At 38.5% G+C, this 12,215-nt stretch overlaps 1 protein-coding gene across 14 annotated transcripts in view; it reads right to left on the bottom strand.

Annotated features, from left to right (window-relative positions):
- Nucleotides 1-12,215, bottom strand: part of NUMB (NUMB endocytic adaptor protein) — a 196,311-nt gene that overhangs the window by 89,488 nt on the left and 94,608 nt on the right. For 10 of the 14 annotated variants that reach the window (XM_050798735.1, XM_050798742.1, XM_050798745.1 and 7 more), the window contains one exon: nucleotides 6,112-6,196. The exons of the other annotated variants lie outside the window; for them this stretch is intronic. The gene's annotated coding sequence lies outside the window, so the exon portion shown is untranslated. The remainder of the gene's footprint in view (nucleotides 1-6,111; nucleotides 6,197-12,215) is intronic. 14 annotated transcript variants of the gene reach the window in all.

Genomic DNA, 12,215 nt, shown 5'->3' with positions numbered 1-12,215 from the left:
GCAACCTGCCCACCTCAGCTTCCAAAAGTGCTGGGATTATAGGTGTGAACCACTGCACCTGGCCTATAGTTTCTAATTACTTTGTTTCATTGCTTCAGCTCTTCCTTGTTCATCAGATGCTTCAGCATCCATTCAGTAAGTTATCTAATTTGCTAAAGGTAGAAAGCATTGGCTTCTGTTCTTTCTATCCAAAATAATCTTAACTAATGTAAATATTAAGTATTCTCCTTTTACCAAAAAGCTAAATAATTGTTCACTAATATAAATATGTCAAAGCCTGTGCTATGATTATACATAGATTCTTCCTTTAATTTTTTTGATGTTTCAGAATTTCTTTTTTTTTTTTACTTTTATTTTCAGTTTGGGGGTACATGTGAAGGTTTGTTACACAGGTAAACATGTGTCATGGGGGTTTGTTGCACATATTATTTCAACACCCAGGTATTAAGCCCAGTACCCGATAGTTATCTTTTCTGCTCCTCTCCCTCCTCCTACCCTCCCCACTCAAGTAGACCCCTGTGACTGTTGTTTCCTTCTTTGTGTTCATAAGTTCTTATCATTTAGCTCCTATCAATTGTTAATTAAACAATATTCTGTATCCAACAAAATATTGTGCTAGGTACTAGAAGAGCCAGGATGAAAAATTTTTTATTTTAAAATAACTTTTATCAAGACCTCAAGGTCTTGAATGATATAAGAACACAATGAAAGAAACAGAAAAGGGGCATTTCTTTTTTTTTTTTTTTTTTTTTTGAGACGGAGTCTCGCTCTGTCACCCAGGCTGGAGTGCAGTGGCCGGATCTCAGCTCACTGCAAGCTCCGCCTCCTGGGTTCACGCCATTCTCCTGCCTCAGCCTCCCCAGTAGCTGGGACTACAGGCGCCCGCCACCTCGCCCAGCTAGTTTTTTGTATTTTTTAGTAGAGACGGGGTTTCACCGTGTTAGCCAGGATGGTCTCGATCTCCTGACCTCGTGATCCGACCGTCTCGGCCTCCCAAAGTGCTGGGATTATAGGCGTGAGCCACTGCGCCCGGCCTGAAAAGGGGCATTTCAAACAGGGAATGGGGTAGGATGAAAAGTCATGCTATGTATGTAAAAATATGTGTTTCCTCAAAACTAAGATACTACTGATTATAAGATGCACCACTATTTTATGTTCCACTGAAAAAGAAAACATGGAGGCCAGGTGTGCTGGCTCACACCTATAATCCCCACACTCTGGGAAGCTGAGGTGGGTGGACTGCTTGAGCCCAGGAATTCGAGACCAGCCTGGACAACATGGCAAAATCCCATCTTTACAAAAAATACAAAAACTAGCCAGGCGTGGTGCTGTGTGCCTGTGGTCCCAGCTACTTGGGGGGCTGGGGTGGGAGGATCACTTTAGCCAAGGAGGAAGAGGCTACAGTGAGCCATTATCTTACCACTGCACTCCAGCCTAGGTGACAGAGTGAGACCTTGTCTTTAAAAAAAAAAAAAAAAAACTGCTAAAATTGTTTGTTAAGAATTGTTCATTTATTGTGAAATATCACAATAAGAAGAAGTATCCCAATGGGAGACGATTCCCAGTTCCAGAGATGTTAAAGTGTGAGAGAAAGAGAGAAAAGAGAACGAGGAAAAGGGGGAGGAGGAGAAACAGAAGGTGAAAGAAAAAGAAAATTATCATCTAATTTTGTTTCTTTGAGACTGCATCTCACTATTGTCACCTAGGCTGGAGTACAGTGGTGTGATCATGGCTCACTTCAGTTGTGACCTCCCAGACTAGGTGATCCTCCCACTTCAGCCTCCCAAGTAGCTCGGACTACAGGTGCGCACCACCATGCCCAGCTATTTTTTGTAGAGATGGGGTTTTGCCACACGTTACCCAGGCTGGTTTTGAACTCCTGGGGTCAAGTGACCCACATGCCTTGGCCTCCCAAAGGGCTAGGATTACAGTGAGCTACTGCACCTGGCCTATCACTCTATTATTAACAGAAAATCAGCCTTCCAAGAACCTCGGCAAGCCTCAATGATATAGAATATTGGTTACTCATTAAAATTTGTTATCAAAAAGTGGAGAAAAGGCCACTTGAAAGAGTGATCATGGGCTGGGTGCAGTGGCTTATGCCTATAATCCCCGTACTTTGGGAGGCTGAGGCAGGAGGATCGTTTGAGTCTAGGAGTTTGAGACCAGCCTGGCCAACATAGTGAGACCCTGTCTCTATTAAAAAAATGAAAAATTTAAAATAAATAAAGCTGGGCGCGGTGGCTCACACCTGTAATCCCAACACTTTGGGAGTCTGAGGCCGGTGGATCACCTGATGTCAGGAGTTTGAGACCAGCCTGGCCAACATGGCAAAACCCCATCTCTACGAAAAATATAAAAAATTAGTTGGGCACATTGGTGTGTGCCTGTAGTCCCAACTACTCAGGAGGCCGATACAGGAGAATCACTTGAGCCTGGGAGGTGGAGGTTGCAGTGAGCCTAGATCACACCACTGCACTCCAGCCTGGACAACAGAGACCTTGTCTCAAAAAGAAAAAGGAAAAAAAAAGAGCTCAGACAAAATGGATCAATTCCTACAAAAAGACACTCTCTAAAAACTGACTTAACTAGAAACACAATCCTAAATGAAACCATTCAGAATATTGCATACCTCCCCAGGAAAATATTAAACCCATCACCCCTAAAAATACCATGCCCAGACAGTTGAACAGAAGTTCAACAAAACTTTCATAAAAAGATCATTCTAGTCTTAAATAAATCTTTTCAGGGGGAAAAAAACAGTTTCTAACTCATTATTTGAGGCTGGCATAATCTGGATACCAAAACCAAATAAGGACAAGAAATTAAAATTATGGGCCAATTTCACCTGTGAGTGAACATAAATGCAAAAATCTCAAACAGCCCAGGTGCAGTGGTTCATGCTTGTAATCCCAACACTTTGGGAGGCCGAGGTGGGAGGACTGCTTAAGCCCAGGAGTTCAAGTCCAGCCTGGGCAACATAGCAAGGCCTCATCTCTACAAAAAATTTTAAAAGTAGCCAGCCATGATGGTGCACCCCTGTAGTACCAGCTACTCAGAAGGCTGATGTGCAATGAACACTTGAGTCCAGGAGTTCAAGGCTACAGTGAGCTATGATCATACCACTGCACCAGACTGGGTGACAGAACAAGATCCCATCTTTTAAAAACAAAACAAATTAATAAACTAAATCCAACTGTATATTTTTTTCTAAAAAGTTCATCATGACAGCGTTTGGTTTATTTCAGCAATTCAACATTATAAATGTCATTCACCACATTAACAGAATAAAGGAGGAAAATTATGTGATCATCTTGTAAATGCAGAAAACATATTTGATAAAATTCAATACTCATTCTTCACATAAAAAATATCTTGGGCTACTAGGAAGAGAAATGCCTTTAACCTAGAAGAAGTTTCTACCAAAAATATATAGCAGGCCGGGCATGGTGGCTCAAGCCTGTGCCACCATGCTAAGGTGGGCGGATAACCTAAGGCAGATAACCTGAGGTCAGGAGTTCGAGACTAGCTTGGCCAACATGGTGAAACCCCATCTCTATTAAAAGTACAAAAATTAGCTAGGCATGGTGATGCCCGCCTGTAGTCCCAGCTACTCAGGAGGTTGAGGTGGGAAGATCACTTGAGCCTGGGAAGTTGAGGTTGTAGTGAGCTGAGAATGTACCACTGTACTCCAGCCTGGGTGACAGAGTGAGACCCTGTCTTAAATAAATAAAAATTAAAAATAAAAATAAATAAATACACATACATATATACAGCAAACCTTAGCCATAATAGTGAAACAAAATAAGTACTTCCTTTAAATAATTAAGTGCAACATAAGAATGCCCTTTTTTTTTTTTTAAGACAGGGTCTTGCTCTGTTGTCCAGGCTACAGTGCAGTGGCACGATCATGGCTTACTGCAGTCTCAACCTCCTGGGCTTAAGCAATCCTTCGACTTCAGCCACCTGAGTAGCTGGGACTACAGGTATGCTGTACCTCCACACCTGCCTAGTTTTTATTTATTTATTTTAGAGATGGGGTCTTGCTATGTTGCCCAGGCTGATCTCAAACTCCTGGGCTCAAATGAAGGAATGCCTACTACTAACACTTGCATTGAATACTGTACTGAAAGTCCTAAATAGCATACTTAAGGCAAGAGAAAAAAATAAAGCACGGGAAAGAAACAAAACAGAAAATGCAAAGAAAACAAAGAGGAAAAATATACCATTTACAATAGTAACAAGAAATAAGGTCTCTTTTTTTTTCTTTAAGACAGTCTCGCTGTGTCACCCAGGCTGGAGTGCAGTGGTGTGATCTCGGTTCACTGCAACCTCCACCTCCCAGGTTCAAGCAATTCTCATACCTCAGCCTGCTAAGTAGCTGGGATTACAGGTGTGTGCTACTATACCTGGCTAATTTTTGTATTTTTTAGTAGAGATGGGGTTTTGCCATGTTGGCTAGGCTGGTCTTGAACTCCTGGCCTCAAGTGATCTGCCCATCTCGGCCTCCCAAAGTGCTGGGCTTACAGGTGTGAGCCATCATGCCTGGCCATCTTATTTTTCTTTATGGAAAAAAGAGAAAAATAATTTGCTGAAAAATATTTTAAATATCTAAATAACCAAAAAGATACTCTATGATCAAGGATAGTAAGTCTCAATACCATAAAAGAAGGAAATAAGTTAAATGTATATGCAGAATAAAAGCTATAGGCTGGGCATGGTGGTAATACCAGCACTTTGGGAGGCTGAGGTGGAAGGATTGCTCAAGCCCAAGAGTTTCAGACCAGCCTGGGCAACATAGCAAGACTCTGTCTCTATAAGAAAAAAATTAAAAATTAAAAAAAAAAAAAAAAAGCTAGAGCTCTGGAGTTCATACAAGGTAGGTCCCAATCTTTAAATAGCTTTTGAATTTTTGTATAATTTTGCTCAAATTATCTCCCATTCATGGATGTTTATGCAACAGATATAAACTTATTATTAGTAAATAATCATAGGTATCTTACTTTAAAGAAATTGTAGTAATAGTTAATACAGCACTTTAGGATTCTGACAGCTAGAATAAACAAGTATGAGAAAAGAATACATAATCAGTTCATGGCTGAGTTCTAGTTGAACTAGTGGTCCCACTGGTTCAAAGTCATTCAGTGTGCACATTCACCATAGTGCAAGTTCTAATAAGCACTCCTGCAAGTGATAAAATGTTGCCAACGTTTTACGTAATACATGAGGTTTTAGTTCTTGGTAATTTTCCTTCAAGGCTGCCAAAACACCATCTCCTCATAAACTACCTGAAAATGTGGACATTTATTCTAAATACAAATTGCATTCTGAAGGGGAAGGCAGACAAAACACATTCATAATGCAATGACCATGTTAGGCTCAATGGGTACTTCTAGTGGACTTATGTATGGGCCTTATATATGTAAGGCTCTTGTACATGTGAGATCTATAAGCAGTTGCCCAAGTTGCTTTATAACAGATAGACCTGAATTTGATCAAATGAATAATATTCTTTAGATCTAACTCATTCGAGTTTAATTTTGTTTTATGTAAGTTTTGCCATGTCCTACATTGCTGCCTAAACATTGCTTTATCCAAATTTCCTAATACAGAATTAGATATTATGATAATTTTCTTTACTGGTTGCTAGGAGATGATAATACTAATCACTGACATTCACTGAATGCTTACTGTGTGCCAGGCATTGTTGTAAATGCTTTGTATGTATTAAATCGTTCAATCTTTACAATAACCCTATCAGGTGGATAATATTACCATCACAATTTTACAGATGGAAAACTGAAGTATGGAAAAGTTAAGCAACTTTTCCAATGTCACACAACAAGTAAATGAAGTGGCTAAAGGATTCATACCCAATTAGTCTGTCTCCAGAGACTAGACCCTTAAATACCGTTTATACTGCTTTTCACAATATTGAAAAGATATGTGAAATTATTATAAAGGACAAAAACACTCAGCATTAAAAATATTATCAGTAATTGTTAAACAACAGTTAAGCAATATTAATACTAACACAACTTATCACAGGTTGATACTTCACAGCTATTTCAGATTCATGGTTATGATTAAGAGTTTTGAAGTTGGACAGACCTGGCTCTGAATGTTGGCTGTGCCCTTTACAAGTTGTGTAATTTTGGACAACTTTCGTAACTTCACCAAGCCTCAGTTTCCTCATCTGTAAAATGAGAATAATAAACATCTCACAAAATTGTTGTTAGTAACATAATTATTGCTGCATTGCACTGACATAGTAACTCCAAACAAAATACCTAGACACAAAATAAAGAGGATGTCCCATTTTCCCGATAAAATAAGACTTTATTATAATGATATACAGAAGATGATCACTCCAAGTTACTCCAACTGTAAGATCCACACACTAATGTAGAACCACAATTTTCTCTAATACATGATAAATAATTCCCCTATATAAAACTCAAATATCTACAGGTAAATTACTCGATCTTTGAAATAAAATATTTTGTGTGTGTGTGTGTGTGTGTGTGTGTGTGTATAGAGAGAGAGAGAGAGAGAGACAAATACAATATTGTTATTTATTGAGAGCAACTCCCACAAATCCCATTCTACACATATTCCTAGTAAGACCAGTAATTAGTATTCAAGGGGCCCAAAACAGGAAAAGCTGTGTCAAGAAGGATCAGTTTGGGCCAGGCACAGTGGCTGATGCCTGTAATCCCAGCACTTCAGGAGGCCTCGGCAGGAGAATCACTTGAGCCCAGGAGTTCAAGACCAAGCTGAGCAACATAGGGAAAACTCGCCTCTACAAAAAACTTTAAAAATCAGCCAGGTATGGTGACATGCACCTGTGGTCCCAGTTACTCCGGAGGCTGAGACAGAAGAATAGCTTGAGCCTGGGAGGTCAAGGCTGCAGCAAGCTGTGATCACACCACTGCACTCCAGCTTGGACAACAGAGTGAGACCCAGTTTAAAAAAAAAAAAAAAAAAGAATGGACTCATGTGGCACTGATAGGAAGGAATATTTACAAGAAATAAACAGAAAGAGAGAGACATATTGGCAAAGTCGTAGGGAAAATGAACACCAAGATCAATGGAATATAAGGGAAACTTCTTCAAAACACTCTAGAGAATCTCCATGTTTAATCCCACAGTCCTATATTTCCATTTTCACGTAAACTTAAACGAAAAATTCTATTCATTCTCTTGTAGCAAACAGCAGTTTCTGCAAAGTGTTTAAAAACAAAACAAACAAAACAAAACTTGGCTTGGAATTTGTTTTGCATATTTATTTCTGTCCCCAAAGAAAATATGTGTTTGGCGAGAGGGTAAATATTTTAGAATGACAGTTATAGAACTGGGATTTGGCTTTCAAAAGTGGAAAGTGGTCACAGAGTATCTATTCAGTTATATATTAAATATTTGATTTACAAAGAAAATTACACAAGCAAAATTAAACTATGAAATGGTATTCAAGGTTAGAAACATGGCAATTTGGGCCAGCACAGTGGCTCACGCCTGTTAATGCCAGCACTTTGGGAGGCCGAGGCAGGTGGATCGCCTGAGGTCAGGAGTTCAAGACCAGCCTGGCCAACATAGCGAAACCTTGTGTCTACTAAAAATACAAAAAATTAGCCGGGTGTGGTGACGGGTGACTGTAATCAATTCCAGCTGCTTGGGAGGCTGAGGCAGGAGAATCACTTAAACCCAGGAGGCGGAGGTTGCAGTGAGCCGAGATCGCGCCATTGCACTCCAGCATAGGCAACAAGAGCAAAACTCTGTCTCCAAAAAAAAAAAAAAAAAAATTGAAAAGAAACACAGCAATTGGGATAAACTATTGATGGAGAACCTACTGTGTGTTAATACCGTCACAATATTCAGTATTAAGAGGAGTACAGAAAACTACTGACATAATTTCTAAGCTCTTGATTCTCATAATCAAGAAAAGGAATATTAAAAGCCTGTTTGACAAAATACTGCAAATGCTTTAAGAGAGGCACAAATTGCAACATGCCTTAAGAGGGGGATGAGATCACTGACTTGGAGAGAAGAAACAAGAAAAGACTTCATGGAAATTGCAGCATTTGAAAAGTGGAATTCCAACAACCCTAACTTCTGAATATAAAAACAACTTAAACTAAAAAGTTTTCCTTCTGTTAGTATGGAGGTGTATATTGTCTCTCAGGTGTCACTAAAATGGAAAGTGGGTAATAAAAATGTACTAAATAAATCTAATAGAACATTTTCTTTTCTTTTTTCTTTTTTTTTTTGAGATGGTGTCTCACACTGTCACCCGAGCTGGAGTGTAGTGGCACCATCTCAGCTCACTGCAACCTTCGCCTCCTAGGTTCAAGCGATTCTCCTGCCTCAGCCTCCTGAGTAGCTGGGATTACAGATGCTCGCCACCACGCCCAGCTAATTTTTTGTATTTTTAGTAGACACAGGGTTTCACCATGTTGGCCAGGCTGGTCTCGAACTCCTGACCTTGTCATTCACCCACCTCAGCCTCCCAAAGTATTGGGATTACAGGTGTGAGCCACCACGCCTGGCCCTAGAACATTTTCAAAAAGGAATTTGACAATAATAGCCATATCTTCAATTGCCATTTACCTTCAAATACTGTACTTAGAATTTTACATTAAGAAATTTGAAAAATTTAAAAAAAGAACAGACTTAAAATAAGACTATTCACTCATTCACTTATTAATACTTTATAAAGTGAAAAACTATAACTGGACACAAAAATTAACTCTAAGTATTAAGGCAGTAAGACACAAAGGGATGTGAAATGAGTTACATAGAGCTGATTAATAAAAGGAAGCCTAATTTTTTGTCCACATCTCTTCCCACGTCCAGAAGAAGAACTTAACAAAGGCATTTTATGAAAAATACACTTAAAAAGTGTCCTTAGTAACAGATTTACATATGATACAAAAATCCTTTTAAAAATAGTTTATTAAGGTATAACATAGGTAGAAAGAAGCATACAAAGTGTAGCGCTCAATTACTTTTCACAAAGATACACACATAATTAGAATCCAGATCAAAAACAGAACGTTAGTAGCACCCTAGAAGCTCCTCTATGTTCCTGCTTCCAGCCACTTCCCGTTCCCCTACCAAAGATACCACTATCTTAATTAACTAAACTAACATCATAGATGTGTTTTGCCTATACTGAATTTTACTAAAAAGAAATCATACAATATTACCCTTTTGTTGTTGTTTCTTTCACTCAATATTATGTCTAGGAAATTTATCCATACTCTTGTGCTTCCAGTTTGCTATGATTTGAATGTTTGTCTCTTCCAAAAACTCATGTTGAAATCTAATGGTAGTGGGGGGGGTGGGACCATTAAGAGATAATTAGACCACGAGGGCTCTGCCCACATGAGTAAGATTAATGGATTAACACCAATACAAAAGGGTACAACTGTCTAGAACAAAGGCCATCTAATTTTTACAAAATGCCCCTTCCTAAGAAAACTTATTAAATAAGAAATGCTTAGGAAATCCTTGAACTACCTATTTTAAAAATATTTAAAGCAAATAAATATAGAACATGAGGTGTTCGAGGTTACTATGCAATGACAGAACAACAAATAAAAAAATCAGGTTCTTCTCTGTATGCCAACAATTTGAAATTTTTCTGCATGATCAGCATTTCCTTTGCTACTTTACTTTCTTTAAATAATTTTTTGTCATTTCTGTGAGTTCTATAAATGAAGTCAAGTTGGATTACAACTAAGATATATGAAAAGATTTTAGGTAAATTTTTAACTTTATGTAATTTCCATTTTAAAGACATTTGCAAAGATCATCAATTATTTATATTTCATCTGATTTGCTGTATCATTCTCTTTCTCCTTGAGATTTTTCCTTGAGATGGGGTCTCACCATGTTGCCCAGGCTGGTCTTGAACTCTTGGACTCCCATCTCAGCCTCCCAAAGTGCTGGGATTACAGGAGTGAGCCCACACCAGGTCCATCTCATACATTTTTTTCTGAACCATATGAGAGTAAGCTGTAAACACTATATACCATTTTAGTCCTAAATATTTCTGTATGTTCTGCTAGGAACAAGAATGCTTGTTTAGATAACCACAGTATAGTTAAGCAAATCAGTACCAATGTTAAAGTTACTATATAACAGCCAGCACTTTGGGAGACCAAAGTGAACGGATCACGAGGTCAGGAGATTGAGATTATCCTGGCCAACACGATGAAACTCGTCTCTACTAAAATTTTAAAAAATTAGCCAGGCATGGTGGTGTGTGCCTGCAATCCCAGCTACTCAGGAGGCTGAGGCAGAGGAATCGCTTAAACCCAGGAAGTGAAGCTTGCAGTGAGCCGAGATTGCGTCACTTCACTCCAGCCTGGAGAAAGAGCGAGACTCCATCTCAAAAAAAAAAAAACTTACTATATGTCTACAGTCCATATTGAAATATATAGGACTCAGTTATGTGTGTTCATTGTTACAGGGTTTTATGACTTGAATAGGTCCCCCCCAAAATTCAGGTGTTACCAATGTGACAGTATTAAGAGGTGGAGCCCTTAAGGAGTGATTAGGCCAGGAGGGCTACTCCCTCCTAAATGGGATTTAAGGCTTCGTGCAGCTTCAGCTAGCTTGTTTTTCCACTTTTTGGCCATGTGAAGACACTGTGTTCCTCATCTCCAGAACAGACAACTGGACCTGCCAGTACCTTGATCTTGGACTTTCCAGCCACCAGAACTGTGAGAAAATAAAATTCTGTTTTTTATAAATTACCCAGTCTCAGGTATTCTGTTACAGCAGTATAAATGGGTTAAGAAAGAGAAGTGGCTGGGCTCAGTGGCTCACGACTGTAATCCCAGTACTTTTGGAGGCAGGGGTGGGAGGATCACTTGAGGTCAGGAGTTCAAGACCAGCCTGGCCAACATGGTGAAAACCATGTTTCCACTAAAAATACAAAATTTAGCCAAGCGTGGTGGCAGGAGCCTGTAATCTCAACTACTTGGGAAGCTGAGGCAGGAGAATCACTTGAACCTGGGAGGTGGACAGTGCAGTGAGCCAAGATCATGCCACTGCACTCCAGCCTGGGCGACAGAGCAATACTCCATCTCAAAAAAAAAAAAAAAAAAAGAGGCAAAGGAATTGTTTCTAGGCCCTCTTAGCAAACAAAGCTGAAATACATATATATAAAAATATATAAAAATGTGTATGTCTGTGTATATGCATGCACACATGTATGTGCCTATATATGTATATCTATATGAAAATATACATGTGTATTAATCTGTATTTATATAGATATTAAATATTTAAATATAGATTAATAATACATTACATAGATATTAATAGATATTAAAAACCATAACTTCCCATTCAAATCTAACATCACAGGGTTTATTCTAGCCTTTTCTCTTTTCCATATATAAAACTCCTTTCTCCAACAATGAAAAAACTTGACTCCCATTATCCTCAATACACTTACTCATTTGTTCAGTCCTAGAACAAAAAACACTTTCAAAATTGCTAATTCATACCACTACAAAAGAAAAGCCTAGAAACTAGGACTCACTATTATTTATATTTATATTTCAATATTCATTTCATTATATTCATTGTATTATATATCTTCAATATATGTTATATTCATTTCATTATATTTCATTATTCATCAGTTTATATATTCATTATTGTTTATATTTCTGCTCATCTTAAGAGTACACCATTTTACTTACCTTTAAGTGGAGCCGAAATACAGTTAGGTTCATCTGATTCTGTTTATACTTTTAGGGTTTTATCCCTATCTTTATTGATTTTTTCTTATTTTGTTGTTTATAAAACATTAGCATGACATTCTCAACTGACATCATAAAAATTGTAACCAGGATTCTCTCTCTCACTGACGTTGGAATAGAGCTTTACAATTTAGGAAGTATATTTCCCATAAAAAATGAACCTTTCCATAGCCACTGCAAGCATCTACCACCACCCCACCCAGGCCCAGATGTTTCCTGGGAATTACTGTCTTTGGGTAATACAGAAAGAAGGGATAAAATGAAATGGGTGAACCATATTCCAGCAACCTCATAGATCATTACTTGTAAGGTAGCTTCAAACTGTGCTCCTTGTAGTGATGCCACAAGGTGCAACGGCAGGACCCAGTAGGTAGAACTGTAAGTCCCTGCCTTGTCTTCAGTTAAAACTGCTATGCTTTTACTAGTATAATATATGAG

The sequence above is a fragment of the Macaca thibetana genome, chromosome 7 (genome assembly GCF_024542745.1).
Source record: "Macaca thibetana thibetana isolate TM-01 chromosome 7, ASM2454274v1, whole genome shotgun sequence".
In the NCBI taxonomy this organism is placed as follows: Eukaryota; Metazoa; Chordata; class Mammalia; order Primates; family Cercopithecidae; genus Macaca; species Macaca thibetana.
This window is presented reverse-complemented; position numbering and strand designations above follow the sequence as displayed.